Source organism: Myotis yumanensis, unplaced genomic scaffold (genome assembly GCF_028538775.1).
Source record: "Myotis yumanensis isolate MYYU_CA2020_CCGP unplaced genomic scaffold, mMyoYum1.0.hap1 SCAF_21, whole genome shotgun sequence".
Classification (NCBI taxonomy): domain Eukaryota; kingdom Metazoa; phylum Chordata; class Mammalia; order Chiroptera; family Vespertilionidae; genus Myotis; species Myotis yumanensis.
Window position 1 is genome coordinate 8769289 of NW_027223772.1, and position 15647 is coordinate 8784935.

Sequence of the window (15647 nt, forward strand, 5' to 3'; positions counted from 1 at the left end):
TTGGTTGCCTCCACACACCTCCAGTAGGGGGCGGGATTGGACCTGCAATCCAGGTACCTGCCCTTGACCAGGAATCAAACCTGAGACCCTCAGGTGCGCAGGACACCAGGGCTCAGCTCTTTTTTTGGTTAGAAAGAAGTTGCTGTTTTTGTACTGCTTCCTGTGGCTCTTCATAAGCTGAGAGGCAGTGACCCAGTATCAGTTCCTACACAAAGCTTAGAGGGAAGGGGCGCTGGGCAGCTCTGGAGGGGTGACTCTGAGGTCACGCTTGCCTTTGATGACAGTGGGGGCGCTCTCTGCCAGTCACTGCGTTGGGTCTCATAGGTGTGTGGGTATTCAGGCTGTTACTGACTTGGAAACGTGGCTCAGGTGAGGCTGCTGCATCCTGGCTGGTGCACCTGCTGGTCACCATGTCTGAGTTCTTTGCCTTTAATCAGGTTGATCCATTAGCTCATTCACTTTCATGTAAGTATGAGGGACTGTGACTGCTTTGGGCTGACCAGAATGCAGGGTGCGATGGCCCAAAGGCCGAGACCCTGCCAGCTCAGCCACCACCCCTGTGGGTTTTTTTGCTGAGCCTGGGGGTTCCAGGGCCAGGAGGAAGGTATCAAAGAAGCCGATCTAATTCTGGGATTCATCATAACCAGAGAAGAAGATAACTATTTGCAATGCTGAACTAAACCATTTAAACTTTTCTACACTTCGACTGTAGTCATTTTTGTCTCTAAAACCTTCAGCTTTTGTAATTTTTTATCTTAATTTCACTGTTACCCTTGATTGTTATCTTTTGTATTGAGATGTTGGAGAAGCAGGAGGTAGTTGTGCCTCATCTATTATCTAAAAAATGTAACAATAAACTTCCTCAGATAAAAACAAAACAACTCAGCACCAAACCCAAAGTCATGCAGATTTTCCCTTATGCTTTCTTTTAGAAATTTTATAGTTCCTGCATTTTACATTTAGGTTATAATCCATTTTGAATTGATTTTTGTGTTAGGTTTGAGTGGTTGTTTAAGGACTTCGGATGTTTAGCATCATTTGTTGAGAAGACTATAATCTCTCCGTTGAATGGTCTTTGCATCTGTGTAAAAAAAATGACTATAGTTTTGTGGGTCTATTCCTAAGCTCTCTATTCTGTTCCGATTGATGTGTCTATTTGTGTGTGTGTGTGTGCCCCTCTGTGTTCATTACTGTAGCTTTATAGTAAGTGTTGAAATCAGGTAATATGAATCCTCCAACTTTGTTCTTCTTTTCAGAATTGAAATGGCTATTCTAGTACCTTTGCCTTTTCATATAAATTTTAGAATAAGGCTTATGTATGTCTATAAAAATCTGGCAGGGGTTTTGATAGGAAGTGCAGTAAGATCTTAGCTCAGTTTTGGGACAATTAACATTTTTACTATGTCTTTTAATGCAATCTCTTTATTTAAATTTAGAGATTTTATTTTTTTATTAAAATTTTTTAACATTGACATTATTGCAGGTGTCCCCCTTTTCTTCCCACCTTTATCTACCTCCACTCACCCCTACATCCCCCTCCCTTGGCCTTCACCAAACTGTTGTCCATGTCCATGGGATATGCATGTATGTTCTTTAGCTAATCCCTTCACCTTCTTTATCCAGTCACCTCCACAATCCTCCTCTTGGGCAGCAGGCAGTCTGTTCCATGTATTCATGTTTCTGGTTCTGTTTTCTTCGTCAGTTTATGTTGTTCATTAGAGTCCACAAATTAGTGAGATCATATGTTATATGTCTTTCTCTAACTGGCTTATTTTGCTTAGCATGACACTCTTCAGGTCCATCCATGCTGTCCCAAAAGGTAAGATTTCCTTGTTTTTTATAGCCACATAGTATTCCATTATGTACATGTACCACAGACTGTTTTTTGTTTTGGGGTTTTTTTGTTTGTTTGTTTGTTTTTTTACCTACTCATCTACCGATGGGTACTCGGGCTATTTCCAGATCTTGGCTATTGCAAATAGTGCTGCTCTAAATGTAGGGTGTATTCTTTCTGATTGGTGTTTTGGGATTTTTAGGATATATCCTAGATGTGGGATCACTGGGGCAAATGGCAGTTCCATATTTAATTTTTTGAGGAAACTCCATATTGTTTTCCATAATGGCTGCACCAGTTTGCATTCCCACCAGAGGTGTACTAGGGTTCCCTTTTCTCCACATCCTCGCCAGCACTTGTCATTTGTTGATTTGTTGATGGTAGCCACTCTGACAGGTATGAAGTGATACCTCATTGTTGTTTTAATTTACATCTCTCTGGTGATCAGTGACTTGGAGCATTTTTTCATATGTCTCTTGGCTTTCTGAATGTCCTCTTTTGAAAGGTGTCTATTTAGATCCTTTGCCCATTTTTAAATTGGATTGTTTGCCTTTCTTTTGTTCAGTTGTATGACTTCCTTATATATTTTGGAAATTAACTCTTTATCAGATATTTCATTGCCAAATATGTTCTCCCATACAGTGGGCTCCCTTTTCGTTTTGTTGATGGTTTCTTTTGCTGTGCAGAAGCTTTTTATTTTGATGTATTCCCAGTTATTTATTTATTTTCTCCTTAGTTTCCTTTGCCTCAGATGTATCTGTAAGCATATTGCTATGAGAGATGTCTGAGATTTTGCTGCCTACGGTTTCTTGTATGATTTTTATGGTTTCACAACTTACATTTAAGTCTTTTCTCCATTTTGAGTTTATTGTGTAGTTTCATTTTTTTTTTTGCATCTATCTGTCCAATTTTTCCCAAAACCATTTATTGAAAAGATGGTCTTGACTCCATCGTATGCTCTTGCATTCTTTGTCAAATAGTAATTTAGTGTAATGGCTTGGGTAGATTTCTGGGGTCTCTGTTCTGTTCCAGTGATCTATATCCCTGTTCTTGTGCCAGTACCAGGCTGTTTGATTATGGTAGCTTTGTAGTATAACTTGAAATCTGGTATTGTGATCCCTCCAACTTTGTTCTTCTTTCTCAAGATTGCTGCAGATATTTGGGGTCTTTTTTTTGTTCCATATAAATGTAAGAAGTATTCTAGATTTTTGAAATATGCTGTTGGTATTTTACTAGGGATTGCATTGAATCCATAGATTGCCTCAGGTAGTATGGACTTTTCAATAATGTTAATTCTATCAATCCATGAACACAATATATTCTTCCACTTGTTTATATCTTCTTCTGTCTCTTTTTTCAATGCCCTGCAGTTATCTGAGTACAGGTCTTTTACCTCCTTGGTTAAGCTTATTCCTAAGTATCTTAATTTTTTTTGTTGCAATGGTAAATGGAATTGTTTGTTTAGTTGCTGTTTCTGAGAATTCATTATTGGTGTATAAAAAAGCCATCAATTTTTGGGTGTTGATTTTGTATCCTGCTACATTGCCAAATTCATTTATTAAGTCTAGTAGTTTTTTGGTGGAGTCTTTAGGGTTTTCTATGTACAATATCATGTCATCATATCATCTGCAAATAATGAGAGTTTTACTTCCTCTTTTCCAATTTGGATGCTTTTTATATTTCTTCTTGTCTAATTGCTGTGGCTAGGACTTCCAGTACTATGTTGAGTAAGAATGGTGAAAGCGGACATCCCTGTCTTGGTCCTGTTCTTAGGGGAAGTGGTTTTAGTTTTTGCCCATTGAGTATGATGTTCACGGTAGGTTTGTCATATATGGTCTTTAGCATGTTGAGATATGCTCTGTCTATTCCCACTTCGCTGAGAGTTTTTATTAAAAACTAGGGGCCCGGTGCACGAAATTCGTGCACTGGGGGGGGGGGGGGGGAGTGTCCCTCAGCCCAGCCTGCCCCCTCTCTCATACTGGGAACCCTCAGGCGTTGACCCCCATCACCCTCCAATCACAGGATCGACCCCTTGCCCAGGCCTGATGCCTCTGCCAGAGGTGTCAGGCCTGGGCAGGGGACCCTCATTTCCCCCCGATCACTGGTTCTGCCCCCCGCCCAGGCCTGATGCCTCTGGCCCAGGATTCCGGTCTGGGCAGGGGACCCCCCTCCCCCCCCCCCCCCATCACCGGCTCCGCCCTTGCCCAGGCCTGATGCCTTGGCCAGAGGCGTCGACCCCCATTACCCTCCGATCACCTGGTCGGCCCCTTGCCCAGGCCTGACGCCTCCGCCAGAGGTGTCAGGCTTAGACAGGGGACCCCCATCTCCCCCCGATCACTGGCTCTGAACCCCGCCCAGGCCTGATGCCTCTGGCCCAGGAATCATGCCTGGGCAGGGGACCCCCATCTCCCTCTGATCGCTTGCTCCACCCCCCGCCCAAGCCTGACGCCTCTGACCCAGGCTTCAGGCCTGGGCAAGGGGACCCTCATATCCCCCCAATCACCGGCTCCACCCCCCACCCAGGCCTGATGTCTCGGCCAGAGGAATTGACCCTCATCACCCTCTGATTGCCGATCACTGGATCGGCCCCTTATCCAGGCCTGAGGCCTCCGGCAGAGGAGTCAAGCCTGGGCAGGGGACCCCAGCTCCCACCATTCCCAGCTCCGCCCCTACTACCCACGATCTCTGGCACCGCCCCTGCCAGGACCTAAGGCCTTTGGTGGAGGCATTAGTCCTGGGCAGGAGACCCCCAGCTCCCCACGATCTCCTGCTCTGCCCCTGCTTAGACCTAATGCCTCTGGCCAAGGCATTAGGCCTGAGCAGGGGACCCCCAGCTGCTCACGATTGCTGACTCCGCCCCTGCCCATCCCTAACGCCTCTGACTGAGGCATTAGGCCTGGGCCAGGGACCCCCAGCTCCAGGCGATTGCAGGCTCCGCCCCTGCCCAGACCTAATGCCTCTGGCCAAGGCATTAGGCCTGGGCAGGGGACCCCCAGCTCCCCGCGGTTGCAGGCTCCGCCCCTGCCCAGGCCTAACGCCTCTGGCCAAGGCATTAGGCCTGGGCAGGGGACCCCCAGCTCCCCGCGGTTGCAGGCTCCGCCCCTGCCCAGGCCTAACGCCTCTGGCCAAGGCATTAGGCCTGGGCAGGGGACCCCCCAGCTCCCCGCGATCTCCCGCTCTGCCCCTGCCTAGACCTAATGCCTCTGACCAAGGCCTTAGGCCTGGGCAGGGGACCCCCAGCTGTCCAGGATTGCTGATTCCACCCCTGCTCCCTGCGATGGCTGGTTCCGCCCCTGCCCAGGCCTAACGCCTCTGGCCAAGGCGTTAGGTCTGTGTAGGGGACCCCCAGCTCCCCACGATTACAGGCTCCACCCCTGCCCAGGCCTAACATCTTTGGCCAAGGCTTTAGGCCTGGGCAAGGGATCCCTAGCTTCCCGGACTGCCGGCTCCGTCCCTGCCCAGCTCCCATTGCTGGCTCCACCCCTGCTTCCCGCTATCACTGGCCGGGGCGGCAAAGGCGCCCGGTTCTCTGATCACAGCTGGGGGGCAGGGCAAAGGCGGCCCTAGGGCCGCCTTTGCCCTGCCCCCAGCTCTTAGCTCCCCCAATCACCGTCAGTGGCAGGGGGCTTCTTCCGTCCTTTCCCTTTCGCCTCCCAGCATTGTGCCTACATATGCAAATTAACCACCATCTTTGTTGGCGGTTAACCGCCATCTTAGTTGGCAGTTAATTTGCATATCACCCTGATTAGCCAATGGGAAGGGTAGCAGTCGTACGGCTAATTACCATGTTTCTCTTTTATTAGATAGGATAGGTGTTGGATTTTGTCGAATGCTTTTTCTGTGTCCATTGATGTGATCATGTGATTTTTGTCTTTTAATTTTTTTATGTGATATATCACATTTATTGATTTGTGAATATTGTACCAGCCTTGCATCCCTGAAATAAATCCCACTTGGTCATGGTGTCTGATCTTTTTAATATATTGTTAGATCCGATATGCTAATATTTTGTTGAGAATTTTAGCACCTATGTTCATCATTGTTACTGGCCTGTAATTCTCTTTCTTTGTAGTGTTTTTATCTGTTTTTAGAATTAGAATAATGCTGGCCTCATAAAAAGAGCTTGGAAGTTTTCCTTCCTCTTGGATTTCTTGTAATGGTTTGAGGAGGATAGGTGTTAGTTCTTCTTTGAATGTTTGGTAAAATTCCTCTGTGAAGCCTTCTGGACCAGAGGCTTTTGCTTGCTGAGAGTTTTTTTATTACTGCTTCTACTTCACCAGTTGTTATTGGCCTATTCAGGTTTTCTGATTCTTCCTGATTTAGTTTTGGAAGATTGTATTTTTCTAGGAATTTCATCCACATTGTCCAGCTTGTTGGCATAGAGTTGTGCATAATATTTTCTTACAGCCAGAACTGGTTTGGCTCAGTGGATAGAGCATCGGCCTGCGCACTGAAAGGTCCCGGGTTCGATTCCGGTCAAGGGCATGTACCTGGGTTGCAGGCACATCCCCAGTGGGGGATGTGCAGGAGGCAGCTGATCGATGGTTCTCTCTCATCGATGTTTCTAACTCTCTATCTCTCTCCCTTCCTCTCTGTAAAAAATCAATAAAATATATTTTTAAAAATATATATATATTTTCTTACAATCCTTTGTATTTCTGTGGTGTCAGTGGTTACTTTACTGCTTTCATTTCTGATTTTATTTATTTGGGTCCTCTTTGTTTCTTAGCCAGAGCACTTAGTCTGGCTAAGTGTGCATTAATCTTGTTTATCCTTTCAAAGAATCAGCTCTTGGTTTCGTTGATCTGTATTGTTTTTTTAGTCTCTATGTCATTTATTTCTGCTCTAATCTTTATTATTTCTTTCCTTCTACTTACTTTTCTTGTTGTTTTCTTTCTAATTCCAGTTTTTCTTTTTCTAATTCATTAAGTTGTAGGATTAAATATTTTATTATTAATTTTTCTTATTTTTTAAAAGTAGGCCTGTAGTGCTATGAACTTCTATCTCAGGACTGCTTTGGCTGTGTCCCAGAGATTTGGGATTGTTGTGTGTTCATTTTCATTTACTTCGAGAAGTTTTTCATTTCTTTCTTGATCTCATTGGTAAACCATTCATTGTTTAGTGACATGGTATTTAGCTTCCATGTGTTGGAATGTTTTGGGGGGTATTTACTGTAATTGATTTCTAATTTCATTCCATTGTGGTCTGAGAAGATGCTTGATATTATTTCACTCTTCTTTAACTTGTAGAGACTTGTTTTGTGTCCTAACATGTGATCTATCTTTGTGAATGATCCATGTGCACTTGAGAAGAATGTATATTCTGCAGCTTTGGGATGAAATGTTCTGTAAATGTCATTTAAATCCATTTGATCCAGTGTGTCCTTTAGAGTCACTATTTCCTTGTTAATTTTTTGTCTGGAAGATCTATCCAGTGAAGTCATTGGAGTGTTAAATTCTCCTACTATGCTTGTATTGCTATGTATCTCCCTTAAAGTCCTCTAGAAGTTTTTTTATATATTTAGGTGCTCCTATATTGGGTGTATATATGTTTACCAGGGTTATATCCTCTTGTTGGATTGATCCCTTTAGTATTATGTAGTGACGTTTGTTGTCTCCTGTGATGGCCTTCATTTTGAAATCTCTTTTGTCAGATATGAGTATTGCTACTCCAGCTTTTTTTTTTTTAATTTCCATTTGTCTGGAAAATTTTTTTCCATCCCTTCACTCTCATCCTGTGTGAGTCTTTTGTTTTGATGTGGGTCTCTTATAGACAGCATATAATTGGGTCATGTTTTTTATCTATTCAGCTGCCCTATGTCTTTCAATTGGAGTGTTTAATCCATTTATATTTAAGGTTATTATTGATAGGTCCTTATGTATTGCCATTTTAATTCTGTATGCCTAGGTTTCTCTCTATATTTCTTCTTCTTCTCATTACAGCATTCCCTTTAGCATTTCTTGTAATTCTGGCTTGATGTACTCCTTTAGTCTTTTTTGTCCAGGAAGCTCTTTATTTCACCATTTATTTTCTATGATATCCTTGCTGGATATAGTAATCTTGGTTTTAGATCCTTGCTTTCCATTAACTTGAGTAGTTCATGCCATTCCCTTCTGTCCTGTAGAGTTTCTGATAAGGAATCAGCTGACAGCTTATGGGAGTTCCATCAGATAAATTTCTTATCTCCATATCATTTATTTTTTCTTCTGGAGAAATCTCTCATTCTTTCATTTGTGGGTTGTTTTTTGTCTCCCCATTTTGGCTTCCTGTTTGGGTTTGTGACTGTGTATTAGGTAGATCTGGTACCCCTTCTCAATCTCTACAGCAGTGGTTCTCAACCTTGGCTCTACAGTGTCAAATGCTGTTTCTGACTAATTAGATAAGCAAAGACTCAAAGCCTCCAGAGACCCGCCTCTGCCTGCAGACTGATTGGATTCAGTCTTGAGTAGTCCTCAGCCAGTCCTCCCACAGGTGTGGTGGGGCAATTGCTTCTGCCTGGAAGCTAATTTTTATCCTCAGTCTCTTAAAGGGTTTCAAAAACTCCACACTGTGGGGCAACGGGTTTTCCAATGGGTGGGTCAGCTGTCTTCTCACCAAGCAAAAACCGCCTGGATAGCAAAGGTGTGCCTGAGAAAGATGACCTTTGCAGCATGAGGAATAACTCAGCACAGGAAACTGGGTGTCTGGCTTCTGAGCTCTAATCCCAGAGCCCGCAACCCTGGCTTAGGCTCACACAGCTCCAGTCCACTCTGCTCTCCCTGTGTCGGAGCACAAGGTGTGTTGGCCCTTTAAAAGAGTGCCCTCTGACTGGCAGATAGCAACCTTGCTGCTTTTTACAGCCAGATATTATTTGGGCACCTTTCTCAGTTCTGGTTCTCTCTGCTGTGGTGCTTAGCTTGTGGATTAGACCTCAGAGTTCTCAGTGGCAAACCCCCATAGCTGAGATATCTCTCCAGAACTTCAGCTGCTATCTGTGGGAGCCCAGCCTGTCCTTTTGTGCCTCCTCCCTTCCTACTAGTCTCTATGTGGCTCCACTTTTTGTCCTTGGTTATCAGGGTTCTCTCCAGCCAGTGCTCAGTGGATTGTTCAGGATATGTTTTTTGTTTGTTTGTTTGTTTAGTTTCACTGTAATTCTGATTTGGTTCTGGGAGCATGTCTGTGTTGCACCTACCACCATTTTTAATCTGTTCCCCCACAGTTCTTGCTCTGATGCCAGACAGTTTAGTTCTTCTCTGTATGTCCCTGGATCCTTTCAAACTGCTCCCCAATTTAGGAGCTCAGGGAGTGAGTCCAAGTAAGCCCGTGTGTGGGCCATTTAAGAGGAACTGCCTGGGACTCCAGCAGCCTCGGTGTCACTCAGCCGCAATCCCCGCTGGTTTTTACAGTCTGAAGTTATGGGGACTTCTCTTCTTTGCAATGTAACCCTGGGGTGAGGGATGTGCTGTGGGCTTTGGACCCCTTGCTCCTCACTGAGGGGATAGGGGACTTCTCCACCAAGATATTCCTCACATTAAAAAATGCCACACATGGCCATTCCATGCCTCTGCCCCTCCTACCCGTCTCAATGTGGCTTCTTTAATTCTCCAATTGGAGGACTTCCATTATGCAGATTTCAGGCAGTTCTGAATGAGGGTTGTTCTGTGTGTTAGTTGTAATTTTAATGTGGTTCTGGGAGGATGTGAGTACCACATTTATCTACACCACCATCTTGGCCCTCCAAAAACAGTTATTTTTATAACTAATAATCATCCAAAATTTCAAGGCACTGTAATTTTCTCTACATTATTTGGTTCTAATTGGTTATAGAAGATTCCATGAAAATGCAGTACAACAATGACTATCAACCTCATTCTTTTATAATCTCAGTTCTTATGTTATGGTAGACTAGAGGCCCAGTGCACGGATCCATGCGTGGGTGGGGTCCCTCAGCCTGGCCTGGGCCCTCTCGCAATCTGGGACCTCTTGGGGGATATAGCAATGCTGAAGCAGCAGGAGGGGACTGCCGCTTATCCCGGCCCCACTGCACCTGCCGCTGCCACCCAGTAGCACTGCCTCAGAGGCGGGAGAGGCTCCCACCGCCACAGCAGTGAGTGGCACTCCCGCTGTGGAAGCTCACTGACCACCATGGGGCAGCTCCTGCATTGAGCTTCTGCCCCCGTTAGTCAGTGTGCATCATAGCGACTGGTTGACTGTCGTTCCAGTCGTTCGGTTGTAATGGTCGCTTAGGCATATATATATGGATGATTATTAGTTATATATATATGTTTAGTATTACTTTTTATTTTCTAGAAACTAAGCCAATATCCTCAAGTGCACTGGTAATCAAGTTAATGATTTAATGTAAGTTAAATGTAAGTTAAAACAAGGAGATGCCATCCCCTGGCACATGAGAGGCATTAAGGAGGAAGTGCTGCCAGGAGCACCACTCAGTGTAGGATTCTGAGGTGGTCAGAGAAAACCACACATTGGTTCGTACTTGAATAGTTATGGGGAAAAAATGAGAATTAGCCCCATAGAAGAAGAGTGGTAAGGACATCCAAAATTGGCAAGAGAATAGAGCAGTGGTTCTCAACCTTGGTTGCACATTAGAATCACCTGGGAATCTTTTTAAAATCCTGATTTCTGGGCCTCATCCTCCAGAAATTCTGTTTCTTTGGTACTAATGTTTTGGCCCCATCCCATAACAAAGAAATAGAATTTATGGAGGAAGAGGCCCAGAAATAAGGATTTTAAAAAGATTCCCAGGTGATTCTAATGTGCAGCCAAGGTTGAGAACCACTAGTATAGAGGAAGAGGCCCTGGCTGGGTAGCTCAGTTGTTTAGAGTATCCTTCTTATAAGCCAAGGTTGTGGATTCAATTCCCAGTCAGAGCACATACAAGAATCAGCCAGTGAATGCACAAATAAGTGGAACAAAAATCGATTTCTCTCTCCTGCCCCACCTCCATCTCCTCTCTCTCTCTCTCTCTCTCTCTCTCTCTCTCTCTCTCTCTCTCTCTCTCTCTAAAAATCTTACCTAGCCCTAACCGGTTTGGCTCAGTGGATGGAGCGTCAGCCTGCGGGCGGACTCAAGGGTCCCGAGTTCGATTCTGGTCGGGGGCATGTACCTTGGTTGCAGGCACATCCCCAATAGGGGGTATGCAGGGGGCAGCTGATCGATGTTTCTCTCTCATCGATGTTTCTAGCTCTCTATCCCTCACCCTTCCTCTCTGTGGAAAATCAATAAAATATATTTTTTTAAAAAAATTTTTAAAAAATTTAAAAATAAATAAATAAAAATCTTACCTAATAATAGACAAACATGTAAATTGACTGTACCTTTGCTATGCCAACCAGCCAATCAGGAGTGTATGCAAATTAACCTAACAAAGATGGTGGTTAATTTGCATATGTAGGCTCCAAGCGGTGGAGTGAAGCCTGACGGCCCCGGGGCGGCAAAGCAGCGAAGCCTCACGGCTCAGGGGCCGGCTCTGGCTGGAGCCCGGCCAGAGCGAAGGCCTGGTTGCCAGGTGCAGGAGGAAAACCGGTGCCAGTAGCCAGGGGAAAGGAAGACCTATTGCACGAATCTCTTCATGCAACAGGCCTCTAGTCTATATATATAAAAGGTTAATATGCAAAGTGTCCTCTCAGGAGTTTGACTGGGAGACTGGAAGTTCGATTGCTCACTATAACGTGCGCTGACCACCAGGTGGCGGCACAGAACTAAGGAAGGCCCCGGCTGGCAGCCAGAAGGCCCCGATTGGCCCTGATCACCAGCCAGGCCTAGGGACCCTACCCATGCATGAATTTTGTGCACTGGGCCTCTAGTAAGTAAATAGAAATAAAAAAATTCCTGGCCAGTGTGGCTCAGTTGGTTGAGTGTCATCCCTTACACCAAAAGGTCACCCATTTAATTTCCAGTCAGGGCACATACCCAGGTTATGAGTTTGATCCCCAGTTGAGTCAACCAATCGATATATCTCTCATATCAGTGTTTCTTTCTCCCTTCCCCTTTCCCTTCCTCTCCTTCCCTTCTTCCCTTCCTCCCTCCTTCTCTCACTTCTCCTCTTAAAAAAATCAATAAAACTATTTTTTATAAAGAAAGTGTGGAGGAAGATGTCACTTTGGGGACCCTAGGAAGGTATGTGGCTTAGTACACAAGGCAGTAAAGGAATCAGGATATGTAAATAAGACCAGAGCCAAGTCATAGAGGCCTTTCTGCTTTTTAAAATTTTTTATTGATTTTGGAGTGGAAGGGAGATGGAGGGAGAGAAACACTGATGTGAGAGTGAAACACCTATCAGTTACCTCCTGCATTCCCCCTACCAGGGATTGAGCCTGCAACCGGCATGGGCCCTGAACAGGAATCAAACTGGCAATCTTTCAGTGTACAGGATGATGCCCAACCAACTGAGCCACACTGGCCAGGGTCTGGTGTGCTTTCTAAATACCATTACCCAATGAAAGAAACTGGGCCTTCTTGGAAAATGCTGATTCCTAGGCAGAGGCAGGGAAAGGACAAGTTAAACCTGGAACATCTTGTGCCAGAAAGTAAGAAAACACTAAAAAAATTATGTGGATATGTCAGAAGGAAACAGGAGCCAGTATGAAGTGGCACCCATTAGTCAAATTTGGGACAATCTGAGAATCAAATAACAACAGTAAGGAATTACAACCCACTGTATAACATAAGTGAATTCGTAATTCATACCACCTATCTACCTATGTATGTATATACATACATACAAACGTACATAAAAGGGAGAGGAAAGAAAGCCCCTTTTTCTATAGAATGCCAAGTTAAAAATGTACAAGACAATTGGAAAATCTTTAGTTTGCACCATTATAGTAACAAGTGATTTAGAATCATCAACATGTATTAAATCACAGCAGTGGAAGTTTGTGGTCTCAAAGTATTACTCCACAAATTATTAAATACCAAAAGGAAAATTATCCATTTACAGTAGAAAAACTTGGCAGGCAACACCATAATGCATCCAGTGATCAAAGTTCATGAATTACCCAGAATGGGGCAAACTCGTCCTGAGCCTCCTAATCTGATGCACCAAGGATTCACCATCACAGCAGAGAACACCTGCAAAAATGCACATCCTGACCCTAACCCTTAAGGAGGATTGCTTCCTGGGCCAGGAAAAAATGCTATAAAAAACATTAAACTTTTCCCCCTAAATGAACTTTACCATAGGGTTTGAAATTCTTCAAACTAAAAAAACCAAAACATACACACACAGCTTGGCCCGTGTGGCTCTGTGGTTGAGTGTCGACCTATGAACCAGGAGGTCACAGTTTGATTTCCAGTCAGGGCACACGCCCGGGTTGCACCTTGATCCCCAGTAGGGGGTGTGCAGGAGGCAGCCAATCAATGATTCTCTTTCATCATTGATGTTTCTATCTCTCCCTTCCTTTCTGATATCAATAAAAGTATATTAATAAACAACAACAATACATACACACAAGAAAGATGACTCTCACAGAAATGTATAGTATGATCCAGAACAGGGGTCCTCAAACTTTTTAAACAGGGGGCCAGTTCACTGCCCCTCAGACCGTTGGAGGGCCGGACTATAGTTTAAAAAAAAACTATGAACAAATTCCTATGCACACAGCAGCAGCAAAAACACCCGGCGGGCCGGATAAATGTTTTCGGCGGGCCGCATGTGGCCCGCGGGCCACAGTTTGAGGACCCCTGATCCAGAAGATAGATTCAAGAAGACTCTCCCTAAACAGGGCAGCTATTGAACCATTTTAATTGACAATAGGATTTGAGGAGATTTGCCATTTTGACAGTGTACTAGGAAGCAGGATGAAGCATGGTCCAGGAAACAGATATGCAGTTTAGAAGACACGTAATCCTCAAACTCTTCACTTGGATTTTCAAAGTACATTTTATTTTATTTTATTTTTTAATATATTTTATTGATTTTTTACAGAGAGGAAGGGAGAGAGATAGAGAGTTAGAAACATCGATGAGAGAGACACATCGATCAGCTGCCTCCTGCACATCTCCCACTGGGGATGTGCCCGCAACCCAGGTACATGCCCTTGACCGGAATCGAACCTGGGACCCTTCAGTCCGCAGACCGACGCTCTATCCACCGAGCCAAACCGGTTTCGGCTCAAAGTACATTTTAATGTTATTTTGGCAGCCAGACTCAACTCAGAAATAAATTTTCTTCATATATAATATTTAATAGTGCACCAATTAAAATAATTATATCAATACAGTAAATGTGAAAACATAATTGCTTTTTTTCTATATTGTTAAATAACAATACACTTTTACATATAATTTCTAGTAGCAAACTGCCTATATTATGCATCACTTCAGCCTTGTGCTTTTGTCTTTTGCATAGCTCCTATCTTTGGCTAAAACAATTCACTGTTCACTTGAATCTACATTTAAAAATAGAAAGAGGAAATTAATGAAGAATCCATTTTAATCTGTCCATTTGAAAAGAAAATTGAAGAGAAAAAATCATAAACAGTGAAAACCTCCCACCATTAAAAATTTAAAACTATAGATTTGTGCATTTTACTGTTTCCTGTTCTCCCTGTTCCTATGAAAAATGGTAGATGAGAGTAGAGACCTAAGACTGGGCTATGATGTCATCATACATGGGAAGACTTCTAACAAAAAGATCCCCCCCCCCCCCCAAATCACCCAATATATTGAAATTGGTAGTCAGTTCTCTTCCATAGCCAGAAAGGTTTGTGGGGAATTTTCTTCCCAGACATAACAGGAGATAAAGGATAAATTGCTTTTACACTTCTACAAGGACAGAAGTGACTTGAAATTCCTTTAATTTACTTCTGTGTCTAAGGGCAGTCAGACAAGGTTGAATAATTAAGTGGAAAGAAAAATGTGTGTCCTGAAGGTGAAGGAAGCTATTAGCTACTTCAGATGACATGATTATCTCTACTGATAACTACCTGCTCCAGCAGACTCTGTCCTACTACCACCTAGTCCCAGTGGGAGGAGGCCCAGTGGGGCTGGCCCTGTGGGTAGGGTTGGCCCAGCAGTTAGGTTTGGGCTGGCCAAAATGGAGGGAAAACTTGGGGCTGAAGAAAACTTTGCAGACCTTCAGAGAGAACAGCCAAGTCCTATCTGAAGAAGAAGGCTGAGATTCCAGCCAGCAGAGCCCATCCAACTCAGTCAGGGTGAGAGAGTGGGAGGGAAATTTCAGAAGCTGAGGTGTGCTGTGGAAGGGGTGCCAGTGGCAATGGAGAGCAGCAAGCAGGGGCAAGTGAAGGTGGGATAGGTTGGAGTGGCAACGGGGAAAACTGCATAAGGGCCTGAACGAGGAGCCGTGCTCATCTTTGCATGAATGGTACTTTAAAAAGGCCCATTAACAGAATAATATTGAATTTAAACTGTTTTTGAAAAATAATTTAAAAATGATAAAAGGCCCTTTATTCTATATCTTGTTTTTGGTGGCAGTTGCACAGGTGTATATAATTTTAAAACTCATAATTTTGAACTAACATCTAAGATCATACATTGTATTGTATGTTAATTATACTTTGATTTTTAAAAATCCCATTAGAAGTGGACACAGTGGGAAATGTCTGTAGCGGGAAATATACATACCTCTAGAGCTTCCTTTGAACGCAAGGTCGATAAATCTTCATGAAACCTCCTTTATACTTGTAAAAATGAGGTGATGAGAGACTGCATGCCAAAAATCTGGACTGAAATAAAGAGGAGAGTTTAATTTCAAAGCTCACTTGGGCTTTGGTGTATATGAAAGTGTCCCAGAGGTAGTAGATGCTGCTTTTTGGCCAGACTGTAGTAGGTCTAATTTCTTTTGTACCAG